Genomic DNA, 18,195 nt, shown 5'->3' with positions numbered 1-18,195 from the left:
GCATTGTCCAACAGGTGTTGAAATAATGGGATTAAAAGGGGAGATCCCTTCAGAAAGACAGAAACAATAGCAAAGACAAAAAACACTTTTGGAATCTGCTTTTAGTCAACACATAAGGAAAGGGTGCACCGGTCCTGGAAATACTGCAATACCAGGTCAATGCGTGGAGTGGACAGAGCAAGCTCTATTTCCATCTCCCTGTTCTAAAAATCCATTTAATATATGGTCCCCAGATAGGGGACGTATCAGATATTAAACTGATAAGAACAGATACTACACTTGATCTTAGCCAAAAGGCCGAGAAGCGATAACCCGAACGGGCCGCGCGTTGCCCGAGCCTGCCCGATACTGCTGTTCAGCCCTTGCAGCGATTCAGCCTACTTCTAGGCAATTCCATGGGGCCCTGCAGGCTCACACACTCACAGCTACACGGGAGGTGAATAAAGGCCGGAGAGGAAGCCAGACAGGATTTGCTTCTTTTGCTTGCACCACAATGCAGTGCTGAAAGAGGAGGAATCTACATAAAAACGCCTTCCTGGCAACGCCCAAATGCCCTGCTGCCATGCAGATAAACACTGGCAGCGGCAGCAAGTGCATGCCCACAGCCACCCCTTGTTCCTTCACACCTTGTATCAGCTGTAATCCAGTCCAGTCCAGTGCTGCCTGCTGAGCAGCACTGACCAACACTGCCTGGGCCCAGGCTTTTATCTCTGAGGCCCCATTATGATGTCAGAAAGCTGGCTCTGGAATCCTGAGGGCTCCACTATGACACGTGCAAAGTTCCGTCTGAACTTTATATAAGACGGTGAGGCTCAGTCAGTCACTCAGTGTTGCCTGAGAGGGCAACACTGCAACAGCCGGCCGCCAGGCTGTCTTTTTTTTGCACAGCTAGTTGCCTCCAGGAGGCCACAAGAGGGAGACAAGGGACTGCAAAATGGAAAATAGGCATCCACCAACTTTACAGACAACTTCTCCTTGCTCCTACAACCTCCATCCTTGCACAGTTTGTTATTCTTCTAGGTAACATAGTAACAAATCCAAATTGCTGCTCTCTTTGTAGGCAAGCAAGGCTTTGTTGCAACTGCAATTCTTACTTCTTCTTGAAATGTAGGGACGACAGTACATTCCATCACATCCATCTAGTGTACACAGGTAGGTCCATTGTGGCGGGCAGGCGAGCGGGCGGGCTGCTTTATTGGCTGTTTGCTGTTCCCCTACTCCACTCCACTATTTGACTGTTGTGCTGCATCAATCAATCAATCAATCAATCAATCAATCAATCAATCAATCAATCAATCAATCAGTGGCTGGCTCAGGTGCAGCTCTTTAACTTACCTAAAAGGGAGGGCGGAGAGAAGACAAGGAAGGTGAATGAGGTGTTCCAATGTGAAATGCCGGAAACACAGAAACACAGACGACACACAACAAGAGGTGGCAATCTATTCATTAATTGCATTTAATCAATGAGCTCATTATCACTCATGCATTGTCCAACAGGTGTTGAAATAATGGGATTAAAAGGGGAGATCCCTTCAGAAAGACAGAAACAATAGCAAAGACAAAAAACACTTTTGGAATCTGCTTTTAGTCAACACATAAGGAAAGGGTGCACCGGTCCTGGAAATACTGCAATACCAGGTCAATGCGTGGAGTGGACAGAGCAAGCTCTATTTCCATCTCCCTGTTCTAAAAATCCATTTAATATATGGTCCCCAGATAGGGGACGTATCAGATATTAAACTGATAAGAACAGATACTACACTTGATCTTAGCCAAAAGGCCGAGAAGCGATAACCCGAACGGGCCGCGCGTTGCCCGAGCCTGCCCGATACTGCTGTTCAGCCCTTGCAGCGATTCAGCCTACTTCTAGGCAATTCCATGGGGCCCTGCAGGCTCACACACTCACAGCTACACGGGAGGTGAATAAAGGCCGGAGAGGAAGCCAGACAGGATTTGCTTCTTTTGCTTGCACCACAATGCAGTGCTGAAAGAGGAGGAATCTACATAAAAACGCCTTCCTGGCAACGCCCAAATGCCCTGCTGCCATGCAGATAAACACTGGCAGCGGCAGCAAGTGCATGCCCACAGCCACCCCTTGTTCCTTCACACCTTGTATCAGCTGTAATCCAGTCCAGTCCAGTGCTGCCTGCTGAGCAGCACTGACCAACACTGCCTGGGCCCAGGCTTTTATCTCTGAGGCCCCATTATGATGTCAGAAAGCTGGCTCTGGAATCCTGAGGGCTCCACTATGACACGTGCAAAGTTCCGTCTGAACTTTATATAAGACGGTGAGGCTCAGTCAGTCACTCAGTGTTGCCTGAGAGGGCAACACTGCAACAGCCGGCCGCCAGGCTGTCTTTTTTTTGCACAGCTAGTTGCCTCCAGGAGGCCACAAGAGGGAGACAAGGGACTGCAAAATGGAAAATAGGCATCCACCAACTTTACAGACAACTTCTCCTTGCTCCTACAACCTCCATCCTTGCACAGTTTGTTATTCTTCTAGGTAACATAGTAACAAATCCAAATTGCTGCTCTCTTTGTAGGCAAGCAAGGCTTTGTTGCAACTGCAATTCTTACTTCTTCTTGAAATGTAGGGACGACAGTACATTCCATCACATCCATCTAGTGTACACAGGTAGGTCCATTGTGGCGGGCAGGCGAGCGGGCGGGCTGCTTTATTGGCTGTTTGCTGTTCCCCTACTCCACTCCACTATTTGACTGTTGTGCTGCATCAATCAATCAATCAATCAATCAATCAATCAATCAGTGGCTGGCTCAGGTGCAGCTCTTTAACTTACCTAAAAGGGAGGGCGGAGAGAAGACAAGGAAGGTGAATGAGGTGTTCCAATGTGAAATGCCGGAAACACAGAAACACAGACGACACACAACAAGAGGTGGCAATCTATTCATTAATTGCATTTAATCAATGAGCTCATTATCACTCATGCATTGTCCAACAGGTGTTGAAATAATGGGATTAAAAGGGGAGATCCCTTCAGAAAGACAGAAACAATAGCAAAGACAAAAAACACTTTTGGAATCTGCTTTTAGTCAACACATAAGGAAAGGGTGCACCGGTCCTGGAAATACTGCAATACCAGGTCAATGCGTGGAGTGGACAGAGCAAGCTCTATTTCCATCTCCCTGTTCTAAAAATCCATTTAATATATGGTCCCCAGATAGGGGACGTATCAGATATTAAACTGATAAGAACAGATACTACACTTGATCTTAGCCAAAAGGCCGAGAAGCGATAACCCGAACGGGCCGCGCGTTGCCCGAGCCTGCCCGATACTGCTGTTCAGCCCTTGCAGCGATTCAGCCTACTTCTAGGCAATTCCATGGGGCCCTGCAGGCTCACACACTCACAGCTACACGGGAGGTGAATAAAGGCCGGAGAGGAAGCCAGACAGGATTTGCTTCTTTTGCTTGCACCACAATGCAGTGCTGAAAGAGGAGGAATCTACATAAAAACGCCTTCCTGGCAACGCCCAAATGCCCTGCTGCCATGCAGATAAACACTGGCAGCGGCAGCAAGTGCATGCCCACAGCCACCCCTTGTTCCTTCACACCTTGTATCAGCTGTAATCCAGTCCAGTCCAGTGCTGCCTGCTGAGCAGCACTGACCAACACTGCCTGGGCCCAGGCTTTTATCTCTGAGGCCCCATTATGATGTCAGAAAGCTGGCTCTGGAATCCTGAGGGCTCCACTATGACACGTGCAAAGTTCCGTCTGAACTTTATATAAGACGGTGAGGCTCAGTCAGTCACTCAGTGTTGCCTGAGAGGGCAACACTGCAACAGCCGGCCGCCAGGCTGTCATTTTTTTGCACAGCTAGTTGCCTCCAGGAGGCCACAAGAGGGAGACAAGGGACTGCAAAATGGAAAATAGGCATCCACCAACTTTACAGACAACTTCTCCTTGCTCCTACAACCTCCATCCTTGCACAGTTTGTTATTCTTCTAGGTAACATAGTAACAAATCCAAATTGCTGCTCTCTTTGTAGGCAAGCAAGGCTTTGTTGCAACTGCAATTCTTACTTCTTCTTGAAATGTAGGGACGACAGTACATTCCATCACATCCATCTAGTGTACACAGGTAGGTCCATTGTGGCGGGCAGGCGAGCGGGCGGGCTGCTTTATTGGCTGTTTGCTGTTCCCCTACTCCACTCCACTATTTGACTGTTGTGCTGCATCAATCAATCAATCAATCAATCAATCAATCAATCAATCAATCAATCAATCAATCAGTGGCTGGCTCAGGTGCAGCTCTTTAACTTACCTAAAAGGGAGGGCGGAGAGAAGACAAGGAAGGTGAATGAGGTGTTCCAATGTGAAATGCCGGAAACACAGAAACACAGACGACACACAACAAGAGGTGGCAATCTATTCATTAATTGCATTTAATCAATGAGCTCATTATCACTCATGCATTGTCCAACAGGTGTTGAAATAATGGGATTAAAAGGGGAGATCCCTTCAGAAAGACAGAAACAATAGCAAAGACAAAAAACACTTTTGGAATCTGCTTTTAGTCAACACATAAGGAAAGGGTGCACCGGTCCTGGAAATACTGCAATACCAGGTCAATGCGTGGAGTGGACAGAGCAAGCTCTATTTCCATCTCCCTGTTCTAAAAATCCATTTAATATATGGTCCCCAGATAGGGGACGTATCAGATATTAAACTGATAAGAACAGATACTACACTTGATCTTAGCCAAAAGGCCGAGAAGCGATAACCCGAACGGGCCGCGCGTTGCCCGAGCCTGCCCGATACTGCTGTTCAGCCCTTGCAGCGATTCAGCCTACTTCTAGGAAATTCCATGGGGCCCTGCAGGCTCACACACTCACAGCTACACGGGAGGTGAATAAAGGCCGGAGAGGAAGCCAGACAGGATTTGCTTCTTTTGCTTGCACCACAATGCAGTGCTGAAAGAGGAGGAATCTACATAAAAACGCCTTCCTGGCAACGCCCAAATGCCCTGCTGCCATGCAGATAAACACTGGCAGCGGCAGCAAGTGCATGCCCACAGCCACCCCTTGTTCCTTCACACCTTGTATCAGCTGTAATCCAGTCCAGTCCAGTGCTGCCTGCTGAGCAGCACTGACCAACACTGCCTTGGCCCAGGCTTTTATCTCTGAGGCCCCATTATGATGTCAGAAAGCTGGCTCTGGAATCCTGAGGGCTCCACTATGACACGTGCAAAGTTCCGTCTGAACTTTATATAAGACGGTGAGGCTCAGTCAGTCACTCAGTGTTGCCTGAGAGGGCAACACTGCAACAGCCGGCCGCCAGGCTGTCTTTTTTTTTGCACAGCTAGTTGCCTCCAGGAGGCCACAAGAGGGAGACAAGGGACTGCAAAATGGAAAATAGGCATCCACCAACTTTACAGACAACTTCTCCTTGCTCCTACAACCTCCATCCTTGCACAGTTTGTTATTCTTCTAGGTAACATAGTAACAAATCCAAATTGCTGCTCTCTTTGTAGGCAAGCAAGGCTTTGTTGCAACTGCAATTCTTACTTCTTCTTGAAATGTAGGGACGACAGTACATTCCATCACATCCATCTAGTGTACACAGGTAGGTCCATTGTGGCGGGCAGGCGAGCGGGCGGGCTGCTTTATTGGCTGTTTGCTGTTCCCCTACTCCACTCCACTATTTGACTGTTGTGCTGCATCAATCAATCAATCAATCAATCAATCAATCAATCAATCAATCAATCAATCAATCAGTGGCTGGCTCAGGTGCAGCTCTTTAACTTACCTAAAAGGGAGGGCGGAGAGAAGACAAGGAAGGTGAATGAGGTGTTCCAATGTGAAATGCCGGAAACACAGAAACACAGACGACACACAACAAGAGGTGGCAATCTATTCATTAATTGCATTTAATCAATGAGCTCATTATCACTCATGCATTGTCCAACAGGTGTTGAAATAATGGGATTAAAAGGGGAGATCCCTTCAGAAAGACAGAAACAATAGCAAAGACAAAAAACACTTTTGGAATCTGCTTTTAGTCAACACATAAGGAAAGGGTGCACCGGTCCTGGAAATACTGCAATACCAGGTCAATGCGTGGAGTGGACAGAGCAAGCTCTATTTCCATCTCCCTGTTCTAAAAATCCATTTAATATATGGTCCCCAGATAGGGGACGTATCAGATATTAAACTGATAAGAACAGATACTACACTTGATCTTAGCCAAAAGGCCGAGAAGCGATAACCCGAACGGGCCGCGCGTTGCCCGAGCCTGCCCGATACTGCTGTTCAGCCCTTGCAGCGATTCAGCCTACTTCTAGGCAATTCCATGGGGCCCTGCAGGCTCACACACTCACAGCTACACGGGAGGTGAATAAAGGCCGGAGAGGAAGCCAGACAGGATTTGCTTCTTTTGCTTGCACCACAATGCAGTGCTGAAAGAGGAGGAATCTACATAAAAACGCCTTCCTGGCAACGCCCAAATGCCCTGCTGCCATGCAGATAAACACTGGCAGCGGCAGCAAGTGCATGCCCACAGCCACCCCTTGTTCCTTCACACCTTGTATCAGCTGTAATCCAGTCCAGTCCAGTGCTGCCTGCTGAGCAGCACTGACCAACACTGCCTGGGCCCAGGCTTTTATCTCTGAGGCCCCATTATGATGTCAGAAAGCTGGCTCTGGAATCCTGAGGGCTCCACTATGACACGTGCAAAGTTCCGTCTGAACTTTATATAAGACGGTGAGGCTCAGTCAGTCACTCAGTGTTGCCTGAGAGGGCAACACTGCAACAGCCGGCCGCCAGGCTGTCATTTTTTTGCACAGCTAGTTGCCTCCAGGAGGCCACAAGAGGGAGACAAGGGACTGCAAAATGGAAAATAGGCATCCACCAACTTTACAGACAACTTCTCCTTGCTCCTACAACCTCCATCCTTGCACAGTTTGTTATTCTTCTAGGTAACATAGTAACAAATCCAAATTGCTGCTCTCTTTGTAGGCAAGCAAGGCTTTGTTGCAACTGCAATTCTTACTTCTTCTTGAAATGTAGGGACGACAGTACATTCCATCACATCCATCTAGTGTACACAGGTAGGTCCATTGTGGCGGGCAGGCGAGCGGGCGGGCTGCTTTATTGGCTGTTTGCTGTTCCCCTACTCCACTCCACTATTTGACTGTTGTGCTGCATCAATCAATCAATCAATCAATCAATCAATCAATCAATCAATCAATCAGTGGCTGGCTCAGGTGCAGCTCTTTAACTTACCTAAAAGGGAGGGCGGAGAGAAGACAAGGAAGGTGAATGAGGTGTTCCAATGTGAAATGCCGGAAACACAGAAACACAGACGACACACAACAAGAGGTGGCAATCTATTCATTAATTGCATTTAATCAATGAGCTCATTATCACTCATGCATTGTCCAACAGGTGTTGAAATAATGGGATTAAAAGGGGAGATCCCTTCAGAAAGACAGAAACAATAGCAAAGACAAAAAACACTTTTGGAATCTGCTTTTAGTCAACACATAAGGAAAGGGTGCACCGGTCCTGGAAATACTGCAATACCAGGTCAATGCGTGGAGTGGACAGAGCAAGCTCTATTTCCATCTCCCTGTTCTAAAAATCCATTTAATATATGGTCCCCAGATAGGGGACGTATCAGATATTAAACTGATAAGAACAGATACTACACTTGATCTTAGCCAAAAGGCCGAGAAGCGATAACCCGAACGGGCCGCGCGTTGCCCGAGCCTGCCCGATACTGCTGTTCAGCCCTTGCAGCGATTCAGCCTACTTCTAGGCAATTCCATGGGGCCCTGCAGGCTCACACACTCACAGCTACACGGGAGGTGAATAAAGGCCGGAGAGGAAGCCAGACAGGATTTGCTTCTTTTGCTTGCACCACAATGCAGTGCTGAAAGAGGAGGAATCTACATAAAAACGCCTTCCTGGCAACGCCCAAATGCCCTGCTGCCATGCAGATAAACACTGGCAGTGCTGAAAGAGGAGGAATCTACATAAAAACGCCTTCCTGGCAACGCCCAAATGCCCTGCTGCCATGCAGATAAACACTGGCAGCGGCAGCAAGTGCATGCCCACAGCCACCCCTTGTTCCTTCACACCTTGTATCAGCTGTAATCCAGTCCAGTCCAGTGCTGCCTGCTGAGCAGCACTGACCAACACTGCCTGGGCCCAGGCTTTTATCTCTGAGGCCCCATTATGATGTCAGAAAGCTGGCTCTGGAATCCTGAGGGCTCCACTATGACACGTGCAAAGTTCCGTCTGAACTTTATATAAGACGGTGAGGCTCAGTCAGTCACTCAGTGTTGCCTGAGAGGGCAACACTGCAACAGCCGGCCGCCAGGCTGTCTTTTTTTTGCACAGCTAGTTGCCTCCAGGAGGCCACAAGAGGGAGACAAGGGACTGCAAAATGGAAAATAGGCATCCACCAACTTTACAGACAACTTCTCCTTGCTCCTACAACCTCCATCCTTGCACAGTTTGTTATTCTTCTAGGTAACATAGTAACAAATCCAAATTGCTGCTCTCTTTGTAGGCAAGCAAGGCTTTGTTGCAACTGCAATTCTTACTTCTTCTTGAAATGTAGGGACGACAGTACATTCCATCACATCCATCTAGTGTACACAGGTAGGTCCATTGTGGCGGGCAGGCGAGCGGGCGGGCTGCTTTATTGGCTGTTTGCTGTTCCCCTACTCCACTCCACTATTTGACTGTTGTGCTGCATCAATCAATCAATCAATCAATCAATCAATCAATCAATCAATCAATCAATCAATCAGTGGCTGGCTCAGGTGCAGCTCTTTAACTTACCTAAAAGGGAGGGCGGAGAGAAGACAAGGAAGGTGAATGAGGTGTTCCAATGTGAAATGCCGGAAACACAGAAACACAGACGACACACAACAAGAGGTGGCAATCTATTCATTAATTGCATTTAATCAATGAGCTCATTATCACTCATGCATTGTCCAACAGGTGTTGAAATAATGGGATTAAAAGGGGAGATCCCTTCAGAAAGACAGAAACAATAGCAAAGACAAAAAACACTTTTGGAATCTGCTTTTAGTCAACACATAAGGAAAGGGTGCACCGGTCCTGGAAATACTGCAATACCAGGTCAATGCGTGGAGTGGACAGAGCAAGCTCTATTTCCATCTCCCTGTTCTAAAAATCCATTTAATATATGGTCCCCAGATAGGGGACGTATCAGATATTAAACTGATAAGAACAGATACTACACTTGATCTTAGCCAAAAGGCCGAGAAGCGATAACCCGAACGGGCCGCGCGTTGCCCGAGCCTGCCCGATACTGCTGTTCAGCCCTTGCAGCGATTCAGCCTACTTCTAGGCAATTCCATGGGGCCCTGCAGGCTCACACACTCACAGCTACACGGGAGGTGAATAAAGGCCGGAGAGGAAGCCAGACAGGATTTGCTTCTTTTGCTTGAACCACAATGCAGTGCTGAAAGAGGAGGAATCTACATAAAAACGCCTTCCTGGCAACGCCCAAATGCCCTGCTGCCATGCAGATAAACACTGGCAGCGGCAGCAAGTGCATGCCCACAGCCACCCCTTGTTCCTTCACACCTTGTATCAGCTGTAATCCAGTCCAGTCCAGTGCTGCCTGCTGAGCAGCACTGACCAACACTGCCTGGGCCCAGGCTTTTATCTCTGAGGCCCCATTATGATGTCAGAAAGCTGGCTCTGGAATCCTGAGGGCTCCACTATGACACGTGCAAAGTTCCGTCTGAACTTTATATAAGACGGTGAGGCTCAGTCAGTCACTCAGTGTTGCCTGAGAGGGCAACACTGCAACAGCCGGCCGCCAGGCTGTCTTTTTTTTGCACAGCTAGTTGCCTCCAGGAGGCCACAAGAGGGAGACAAGGGACTGCAAAATGGAAAATAGGCATCCACCAACTTTACAGACAACTTCTCCTTGCTCCTACAACCTCCATCCTTGCACAGTTTGTTATTCTTCTAGGTAACATAGTAACAAATCCAAATTGCTGCTCTCTTTGTAGGCAAGCAAGGCTTTGTTGCAACTGCAATTCTTACTTCTTCTTGAAATGTAGGGACGACAGTACATTCCATCACATCCATCTAGTGTACACAGGTAGGTCCATTGTGGCGGGCAGGCGAGCGGGCGGGCTGCTTTATTGGCTGTTTGCAGGTTCCCCTACTCCACTCCACTATTTGACTGTTGTGCTGCATCAATCAATCAATCAATCAATCAATCAATCAATCAATCAATCAATCAATCAATCAATCAGTGGCTGGCTCAGGTGCAGCTCTTTAACTTACCTAAAAGGGAGGGCGGAGAGAAGACAAGGAAGGTGAATGAGGTGTTCCAATGTGAAATGCCGGAAACACAGAAACACAGACGACACACAACAAGAGGTGGCAATCTATTCATTAATTGCATTTAATCAATGAGCTCATTATCACTCATGCATTGTCCAACAGGTGTTGAAATAATGGGATTAAAAGGGGAGATCCCTTCAGAAAGACAGAAACAATAGCAAAGACAAAGACAGAAACAATAGCAAAGACAAAAAACACTTTTGGAATCTGCTTTTAGTCAACACATAAGGAAAGGGTGCACCGGTCCTGGAAATACTGCAATACCAGGTCAATGCGTGGAGTGGACAGAGCAAGCTCTATTTCCATCTCCCTGTTCTAAAAATCCATTTAATATATGGTCCCCAGATAGGGGACGTATCAGATATTAAACTGATAAGAACAGATACTACACTTGATCTTAGCCAAAAGGCCGAGAAGCGATAACCCGAACGGGCCGCGCGTTGCCCGAGCCTGCCCGATACTGCTGTTCAGCCCTTGCAGCGATTCAGCCTACTTCTAGGCAATTCCATGGGGCCCTGCAGGCTCACACACTCACAGCTACACGGGAGGTGAATAAAGGCCGGAGAGGAAGCCAGACAGGATTTGCTTCTTTTGCTTGCACCACAATGCAGTGCTGAAAGAGGAGGAATCTACATAAAAACGCCTTCCTGGCAACGCCCAAATGCCCTGCTGCCATGCAGATAAACACTGGCAGCGGCAGCAAGTGCATGCCCACAGCCACCCCTTGTTCCTTCACACCTTGTATCAGCTGTAATCCAGTCCAGTCCAGTGCTGCCTGCTGAGCAGCACTGACCAACACTGCCTGGGCCCAGGCTTTTATCTCTGAGGCCCCATTATGATGTCAGAAAGCTGGCTCTGGAATCCTGAGGGCTCCACTATGACACGTGCAAAGTTCCGTCTGAACTTTATATAAGACGGTGAGGCTCAGTCAGTCACTCAGTGTTGCCTGAGAGGGCAACACTGCAACAGCCGGCCGCCAGGCTGTCTTTTTTTTGCACAGCTAGTTGCCTCCAGGAGGCCACAAGAGGGAGACAAGGGACTGCAAAATGGAAAATAGGCATCCACCAACTTTACAGACAACTTCTCCTTGCTCCTACAACCTCCATCCTTGCACAGTTTGTTATTCTTCTAGGTAACATAGTAACAAATCCAAATTGCTGCTCTCTTTGTAGGCAAGCAAGGCTTTGTTGCAACTGCAATTCTTACTTCTTCTTGAAATGTAGGGACGACAGTACATTCCATCACATCCATCTAGTGTACACAGGTAGGTCCATTGTGGCGGGCAGGCGAGCGGGCGGGCTGCTTTATTGGCTGTTTGCTGTTCCCCTACTCCACTCCACTATTTGACTGTTGTGCTGCATCAATCAATCAATCAATCAATCAATCAATCAATCAATCAATCAATCAATCAGTGGCTGGCTCAGGTGCAGCTCTTTAACTTACCTAAAAGGGAGGGCGGAGAGAAGACAAGGAAGGTGAATGAGGTGTTCCAATGTGAAATGCCGGAAACACAGAAACACAGACGACACACAACAAGAGGTGGCAATCTATTCATTAATTGCATTTAATCAATGAGCTCATTATCACTCATGCATTGTCCAACAGGTGTTGAAATAATGGGATTAAAAGGGGAGATCCCTTCAGAAAGACAGAAACAATAGCAAAGACAAAAAACACTTTTGGAATCTGCTTTTAGTCAACACATAAGGAAAGGGTGCACCGGTCCTGGAAATACTGCAATACCAGGTCAATGCGTGGAGTGGACAGAGCAAGCTCTATTTCCATCTCCCTGTTCTAAAAATCCATTTAATATATGGTCCCCAGATAGGGGACGTATCAGATATTAAACTGATAAGAACAGATACTACACTTGATCTTAGCCAAAAGGCCGAGAAGCGATAACCCGAACGGGCCGCGCGTTGCCCGAGCCTGCCCGATACTGCTGTTCAGCCCTTGCAGCGATTCAGCCTACTTCTAGGCAATTCCATGGGGCCCTGCAGGCTCACACACTCACAGCTACACGGGAGGTGAATAAAGGCCGGAGAGGAAGCCAGACAGGATTTGCTTCTTTTGCTTGCACCACAATGCAGTGCTGAAAGAGGAGGAATCTACATAAAAACGCCTTCCTGGCAACGCCCAAATGCCCTGCTGCCATGCAGATAAACACTGGCAGCGGCAGCAAGTGCATGCCCACAGCCACCCCTTGTTCCTTCACACCTTGTATCAGCTGTAATCCAGTCCAGTCCAGTGCTGCCTGCTGAGCAGCACTGACCAACACTGCCTGGGCCCAGGCTTTTATCTCTGAGGCCCCATTATGATGTCAGAAAGCTGGCTCTGGAATCCTGAGGGCTCCACTATGACACGTGCAAAGTTCCGTCTGAACTTTATATAAGACGGTGAGGCTCAGTCAGTCACTCAGTGTTGCCTGAGAGGGCAACACTGCAACAGCCGGCCGCCAGGCTGTCTTTTTTTTGCACAGCTAGTTGCCTCCAGGAGGCCACAAGAGGGAGACAAGGGACTGCAAAATGGAAAATAGGCATCCACCAACTTTACAGACAACTTCTCCTTGCTCCTACAACCTCCATCCTTGCACAGTTTGTTATTCTTCTAGGTAACATAGTAACAAATCCAAATTGCTGCTCTCTTTGTAGGCAAGCAAGGCTTTGTTGCAACTGCAATTCTTACTTCTTCTTGAAATGTAGGGACGACAGTACATTCCATCACATCCATCTAGTGTACACAGGTAGGTCCATTGTGGCGGGCAGGCGAGCGGGCAGGCTGCTTTATTGGCTGTTTGCTGTTCCCCTACTCCACTCCACTATTTGACTGTTGTGCTGCATCAATCAATCAATCAATCAATCAATCAATCAATCAATCAATCAATCAATCAATCAGTGGCTGGCTCAGGTGCAGCTCTTTAACTTACCTAAAAGGGAGGGCGGAGAGAAGACAAGGAAGGTGAATGAGGTGTTCCAATGTGAAATGCCGGAAACACAGAAACACAGACGACACACAACAAGAGGTGGCAATCTATTCATTAATTGCATTTAATCAATGAGCTCATTATCACTCATGCATTGTCCAACAGGTGTTGAAATAATGGGATTAAAAGGGGAGATCCCTTCAGAAAGACAGAAACAATAGCAAAGACAAAAAACACTTTTGGAATCTGCTTTTAGTCAACACATAAGGAAAGGGTGCACCGGTCCTGGAAATACTGCAATACCAGGTCAATGCGTGGAGTGGACAGAGCAAGCTCTATTTCCATCTCCCTGTTCTAAAAATCCATTTAATATATGGTCCCCAGATAGGGGACGTATCAGATATTAAACTGATAAGAACAGATACTACACTTGATCTTAGCCAAAAGGCCGAGAAGCGATAGATAACCCGAACGGGCCGCGCGTTGCCCGAGCCTGCCCGATACTGCTGTTCAGCCCTTGCAGCGATTCAGCCTACTTCTAGGCAATTCCATGGGGCCCTGCAGGCTCACACACTCACAGCTACACGGGAGGTGAATAAAGGCCGGAGAGGAAGCCAGACAGGATTTGCTTCTTTTGCTTGCACCACAATGCAGTGCTGAAAGAGGAGGAATCTACATAAAAACGCCTTCCTGGCAACGCCCAAATGCCCTGCTGCCATGCAGATAAACACTGGCAGCGGCAGCAAGTGCATGCCCACAGCCACCCCTTGTTCCTTCACACCTTGTATCAGCTGTAATCCAGTCCAGTCCAGTGCTGCCTGCTGAGCAGCACTGACCAACACTGCCTGGGCCCAGGCTTTTATCTCTGAGGCCCCATTATGATGTCAGAAAGCTGGCTCTGGAATCCTGAGGGCTCCACTATGACACGTGCAAAGTTCCGTCTGAACTTTATATAAGACGGTGAGGCTCAGTCAGTCACTCAGTGTTGCCTGAGAGGGCAACACTGCAACAGCCGGCCGCCAGGCTGTCTTTTTTTTGCACAGCTAGTTGCCTCCAGGAGGCCACAAGAGGGAGACAAGGGACTGCAAAATGGAAAATAGGCATCCACCAACTTTACAGACAACTTCTCCTTGCTCCTACAACCTCCATCCTTGCACAGTTTGTTATTCTTCTAGGTAACATAGTAACAAATCCAAATTGCTGCTCTCTTTGTAGGCAAGCAAGGCTTTGTTGCAACTGCAATTCTTACTTCTTCTTGAAATGTAGGGACGACAGTACATTCCATCACATCCATCTAGTGTACACAGGTAGGTCCATTGTGGCGGGCAGGCGAGCGGGCGGGCTGCTTTATTGGCTGTTTGCTGTTCCCCTACTCCACTCCACTATTTGACTGTTGTGCTGCATCAATCAATCAATCAATCAATCAATCAATCAATCAATCAATCAATCAATCAATCAGTGGCTGGCTCAGGTGCAGCTCTTTAACTTACCTAAAAGGGAGGGCGGAGAGAAGACAAGGAAGGTGAATGAGGTGTTCCAATGTGAAATGCCGGAAACACAGAAACACAGACGACACACAACAAGAGGTGGCAATCTATTCATTAATTGCATTTAATCAATGAGCTCATTATCACTCATGCATTGTCCAACAGGTGTTGAAATAATGGGATTAAAAGGGGAGATCCCTTCAGAAAGACAGAAACAATAGCAAAGACAAAAAACACTTTTGGAATCTGCTTTTAGTCAACACATAAGGAAAGGGTGCACCGGTCCTGGAAATACTGCAATACCAGGTCAATGCGTGGAGTGGACAGAGCAAGCTCTATTTCCATCTCCCTGTTCTAAAAATCCATTTAATATATGGTCCCCAGATAGGGGACGTATCAGATATTAAACTGATAAGAACAGATACTACACTTGATCTTAGCCAAAAGGCCGAGAAGCGATAACCCGAACGGGCCGCGCGTTGCCCGAGCCTGCCCGATACTGCTGTTCAGCCCTTGCAGCGATTCAGCCTACTTCTAGGCAATTCCATGGGGCCCTGCAGGCTCACACACTCACAGCTACACGGGAGGTGAATAAAGGCCGGAGAGGAAGCCAGACAGGATTTGCTTCTTTTGCTTGCACCACAATGCAGTGCTGAAAGAGGAGGAATCTACATAAAAACGCCTTCCTGGCAACGCCCAAATGCCCTGCTGCCATGCAGATAAACACTGGCAGCGGCAGCAAGTGCATGCCCACAGCCACCCCTTGTTCCTTCACACCTTGTATCAGCTGTAATCCAGTCCAGTCCAGTGCTGCCTGCTGAGCAGCACTGACCAACACTGCCTGGGCCCAGGCTTTTATCTCTGAGGCCCCATTATGATGTCAGAAAGCTGGCTCTGGAATCCTGAGGGCTCCACTATGACACGTGCAAAGTTCCGTCTGAACTTTATATAAGACGGTGAGGCTCAGTCAGTCACTCAGTGTTGCCTGAGAGGGCAACACTGCAACAGCCGGCCGCCAGGCTGTCTTTTTTTTGCACAGCTAGTTGCCTCCAGGAGGCCACAAGAGGGAGACAAGGGACTGCAAAATGGAAAATAGGCATCCACCAACTTTACAGACAACTTCTCCTTGCTCCTACAACCTCCATCCTTGCACAGTTTGTTATTCTTCTAGGTAACATAGTAACAAATCCAAATTGCTGCTCTCTTTGTAGGCAAGCAAGGCTTTGTTGCAACTGCAATTCTTACTTCTTCTTGAAATGTAGGGACGACAGTACATTCCATCACATCCATCTAGTGTACACAGGTAGGTCCATTGTGGCGGGCAGGCGAGCGGGCAGGCTGCTTTATTGGCTGTTTGCTGTTCCCCTACTCCACTCCACTATTTGACTGTTGTGCTGCATCAATCAATCAATCAATCAATCAATCAATCAATCAATCAATCAATCAATCAATCAGTGGCTGGCTCAGGTGCAGCTCTTTAACTTACCTAAAAGGGAGGGCGGAGAGAAGACAAGGAAGGTGAATGAGGTGTTCCAATGTGAAATGCCGGAAACACAGAAACACAGACGACACACAACAAGAGGTGGCAATCTATTCATTAATTGCATTTAATCAATGAGCTCATTATCACTCATGCATTGTCCAACAGGTGTTGAAATAATGGGATTAAAAGGGGAGATCCCTTCAGAAAGACAGAAACAATAGCAAAGACAAAAAACACTTTTGGAATCTGCTTTTAGTCAACACATAAGGAAAGGGTGCACCGGTCCTGGAAATACTGCAATACCAGGTCAATGCGTGGAGTGGACAGAGCAAGCTCTATTTCCATCTCCCTGTTCTAAAAATCCATTTAATATATGGTCCCCAGATAGGGGACGTATCAGATATTAAACTGATAAGAACAGATACTACACTTGATCTTAGCCAAAAGGCCGAGAAGCGATAACCCGAACGGGCCGCGCGTTGCCCGAGCCTGCCCGATACTGCTGTTCAGCCCTTGCAGCGATTCAGCCTACTTCTAGGCAATTCCATGGGGCCCTGCAGGCTCACACACTCACAGCTACACGGGAGGTGAATAAAGGCCGGAGAGGAAGCCAGACAGGATTTGCTTCTTTTGCTTGCACCACAATGCAGTGCTGAAAGAGGAGGAATCTACATAAAAACGCCTTCCTGGCAACGCCCAAATGCCCTGCTGCCATGCAGATAAACACTGGCAGCGGCAGCAAGTGCATGCCCACAGCCACCCCTTGTTCCTTCACACCTTGTATCAGCTGTAATCCAGTCCAGTCCAGTGCTGCCTGCTGAGCAGCACTGACCAACACTGCTTGGGCCCAGGCTTTTATCTCTGAGGCCCCATTATGATGTCAGAAAGCTGGCTCTGGAATCCTGAGGGCTCCACTATGACACGTGCAAAGTTCCGTCTGAACTTTATATAAGACGGTGAGGCTCAGTCAGTCACTCAGTGTTGCCTGAGAGGGCAACACTGCAACAGCCGGCCGCCAGGCTGTCTTTTTTTTGCACAGCTAGTTGCCTCCAGGAGGCCACAAGAGGGAGACAAGGGACTGCAAAATGGAAAATAGGCATCCACCAACTTTACAGACAACTTCTCCTTGCTCCTACAACCTCCATCCTTGCACAGTTTGTTATTCTTCTAGGTAACATAGTAACAAATCCAAATTGCTGCTCTCTTTGTAGGCAAGCAAGGCTTTGTTGCAACTGCAATTCTTACTTCTTCTTGAAATGTAGGGACGACAGTACATTCCATCACATCCATCTAGTGTACACAGGTAGGTCCATTGTGGCGGGCAGGCGAGCGGGCGGGCTGCTTTATTGGCTGTTTGCTGTTCCCCTACTCCACTCCACTATTTGACTGTTGTGCTGCATCAATCAATCAATCAATCAATCAATCAATCAATCAATCAATCAATCAATCAATCAGTGGCTGGCTCAGGTGCAGCTCTTTAACTTACCTAAAAGGGAGGGCGGAGAGAAGACAAGGAAGGTGAATGAGGTGTTCCAATGTGAAATGCCGGAAACACAGAAACACAGACGACACACAACAAGAGGTGGCAATCTATTCATTAATTGCATTTAATCAATGAGCTCATTATCACTCATGCATTGTCCAACAGGTGTTGAAATAATGGGATTAAAAGGGGAGATCCCTTCAGAAAGACAGAAACAATAGCAAAGACAAAAAACACTTTTGGAATCTGCTTTTAGTCAACACATAAGGAAAGGGTGCACCGGTCCTGGAAATACTGCAATACCAGGTCAATGCGTGGAGTGGACAGAGCAAGCTCTATTTCCATCTCCCTGTTCTAAAAATCCATTTAATATATGGTCCCCAGATAGGGGACGTATCAGATATTAAACTGATAAGAACAGATACTACACTTGATCTTAGCCAAAAGGCCGAGAAGCGATAACCC

The 18,195-nt window shown here is 47.6% G+C and overlaps 13 non-coding genes across 13 annotated transcripts; all 13 read right to left on the bottom strand.

Moving 5' to 3' along the window:
- Nucleotides 1-118: 118 nt before the first annotated feature.
- LOC142720788 (U2 spliceosomal RNA) lies at nt 119-309 on the bottom strand. Its single transcript, XR_012873554.1, has one exon. It is a non-coding gene; the product is annotated as a U2 spliceosomal RNA (small nuclear RNA).
- Nucleotides 310-1,601: 1,292 nt separating this feature from the next.
- LOC142720787 (U2 spliceosomal RNA) lies at nt 1,602-1,792 on the bottom strand. Its single transcript, XR_012873553.1, has one exon. It is a non-coding gene; the product is annotated as a U2 spliceosomal RNA (small nuclear RNA).
- A 1,272-nt stretch (nt 1,793-3,064) lies between these two features.
- LOC142720786 (U2 spliceosomal RNA) lies at nt 3,065-3,255 on the bottom strand. The gene has a single exon (XR_012873552.1). It is a non-coding gene; the product is annotated as a U2 spliceosomal RNA (small nuclear RNA).
- A 1,292-nt stretch (nt 3,256-4,547) lies between these two features.
- Nucleotides 4,548-4,738, bottom strand: LOC142720784 (U2 spliceosomal RNA). The gene has a single exon (XR_012873551.1). It is a non-coding gene; the product is annotated as a U2 spliceosomal RNA (small nuclear RNA).
- A 1,293-nt stretch (nt 4,739-6,031) lies between these two features.
- Nucleotides 6,032-6,222, bottom strand: LOC142720783 (U2 spliceosomal RNA). Its single transcript, XR_012873550.1, has one exon. It is a non-coding gene; the product is annotated as a U2 spliceosomal RNA (small nuclear RNA).
- A 1,284-nt stretch (nt 6,223-7,506) lies between these two features.
- On the bottom strand, nt 7,507-7,697 carry LOC142720782 (U2 spliceosomal RNA). Its single transcript, XR_012873549.1, has one exon. It is a non-coding gene; the product is annotated as a U2 spliceosomal RNA (small nuclear RNA).
- A 1,375-nt stretch (nt 7,698-9,072) lies between these two features.
- Nucleotides 9,073-9,263, bottom strand: LOC142720781 (U2 spliceosomal RNA). The gene has a single exon (XR_012873548.1). It is a non-coding gene; the product is annotated as a U2 spliceosomal RNA (small nuclear RNA).
- Nucleotides 9,264-10,584: 1,321 nt separating this feature from the next.
- On the bottom strand, nt 10,585-10,775 carry LOC142720779 (U2 spliceosomal RNA). Its single transcript, XR_012873546.1, has one exon. It is a non-coding gene; the product is annotated as a U2 spliceosomal RNA (small nuclear RNA).
- A 1,288-nt stretch (nt 10,776-12,063) lies between these two features.
- On the bottom strand, nt 12,064-12,254 carry LOC142720778 (U2 spliceosomal RNA). The gene has a single exon (XR_012873544.1). It is a non-coding gene; the product is annotated as a U2 spliceosomal RNA (small nuclear RNA).
- A 1,292-nt stretch (nt 12,255-13,546) lies between these two features.
- Nucleotides 13,547-13,737, bottom strand: LOC142720777 (U2 spliceosomal RNA). Its single transcript, XR_012873543.1, has one exon. It is a non-coding gene; the product is annotated as a U2 spliceosomal RNA (small nuclear RNA).
- A 1,296-nt stretch (nt 13,738-15,033) lies between these two features.
- LOC142720776 (U2 spliceosomal RNA) lies at nt 15,034-15,224 on the bottom strand. Its single transcript, XR_012873542.1, has one exon. It is a non-coding gene; the product is annotated as a U2 spliceosomal RNA (small nuclear RNA).
- Nucleotides 15,225-16,516: 1,292 nt separating this feature from the next.
- On the bottom strand, nt 16,517-16,707 carry LOC142720775 (U2 spliceosomal RNA). Its single transcript, XR_012873541.1, has one exon. It is a non-coding gene; the product is annotated as a U2 spliceosomal RNA (small nuclear RNA).
- Nucleotides 16,708-17,999: 1,292 nt separating this feature from the next.
- LOC142720773 (U2 spliceosomal RNA) lies at nt 18,000-18,190 on the bottom strand. Its single transcript, XR_012873540.1, has one exon. It is a non-coding gene; the product is annotated as a U2 spliceosomal RNA (small nuclear RNA).
- Between the last annotated feature and the right edge of the window lie 5 nt (nt 18,191-18,195).

This window comes from Rhinoderma darwinii, unplaced genomic scaffold (genome assembly GCF_050947455.1).
Source record: "Rhinoderma darwinii isolate aRhiDar2 unplaced genomic scaffold, aRhiDar2.hap1 Scaffold_507, whole genome shotgun sequence".
Classification (NCBI taxonomy): domain Eukaryota; kingdom Metazoa; phylum Chordata; class Amphibia; order Anura; family Rhinodermatidae; genus Rhinoderma; species Rhinoderma darwinii.
The sequence above is the reverse complement of the archived record's forward strand: the minus strand, read 5'-3'. Positions and strand labels throughout refer to the sequence as shown.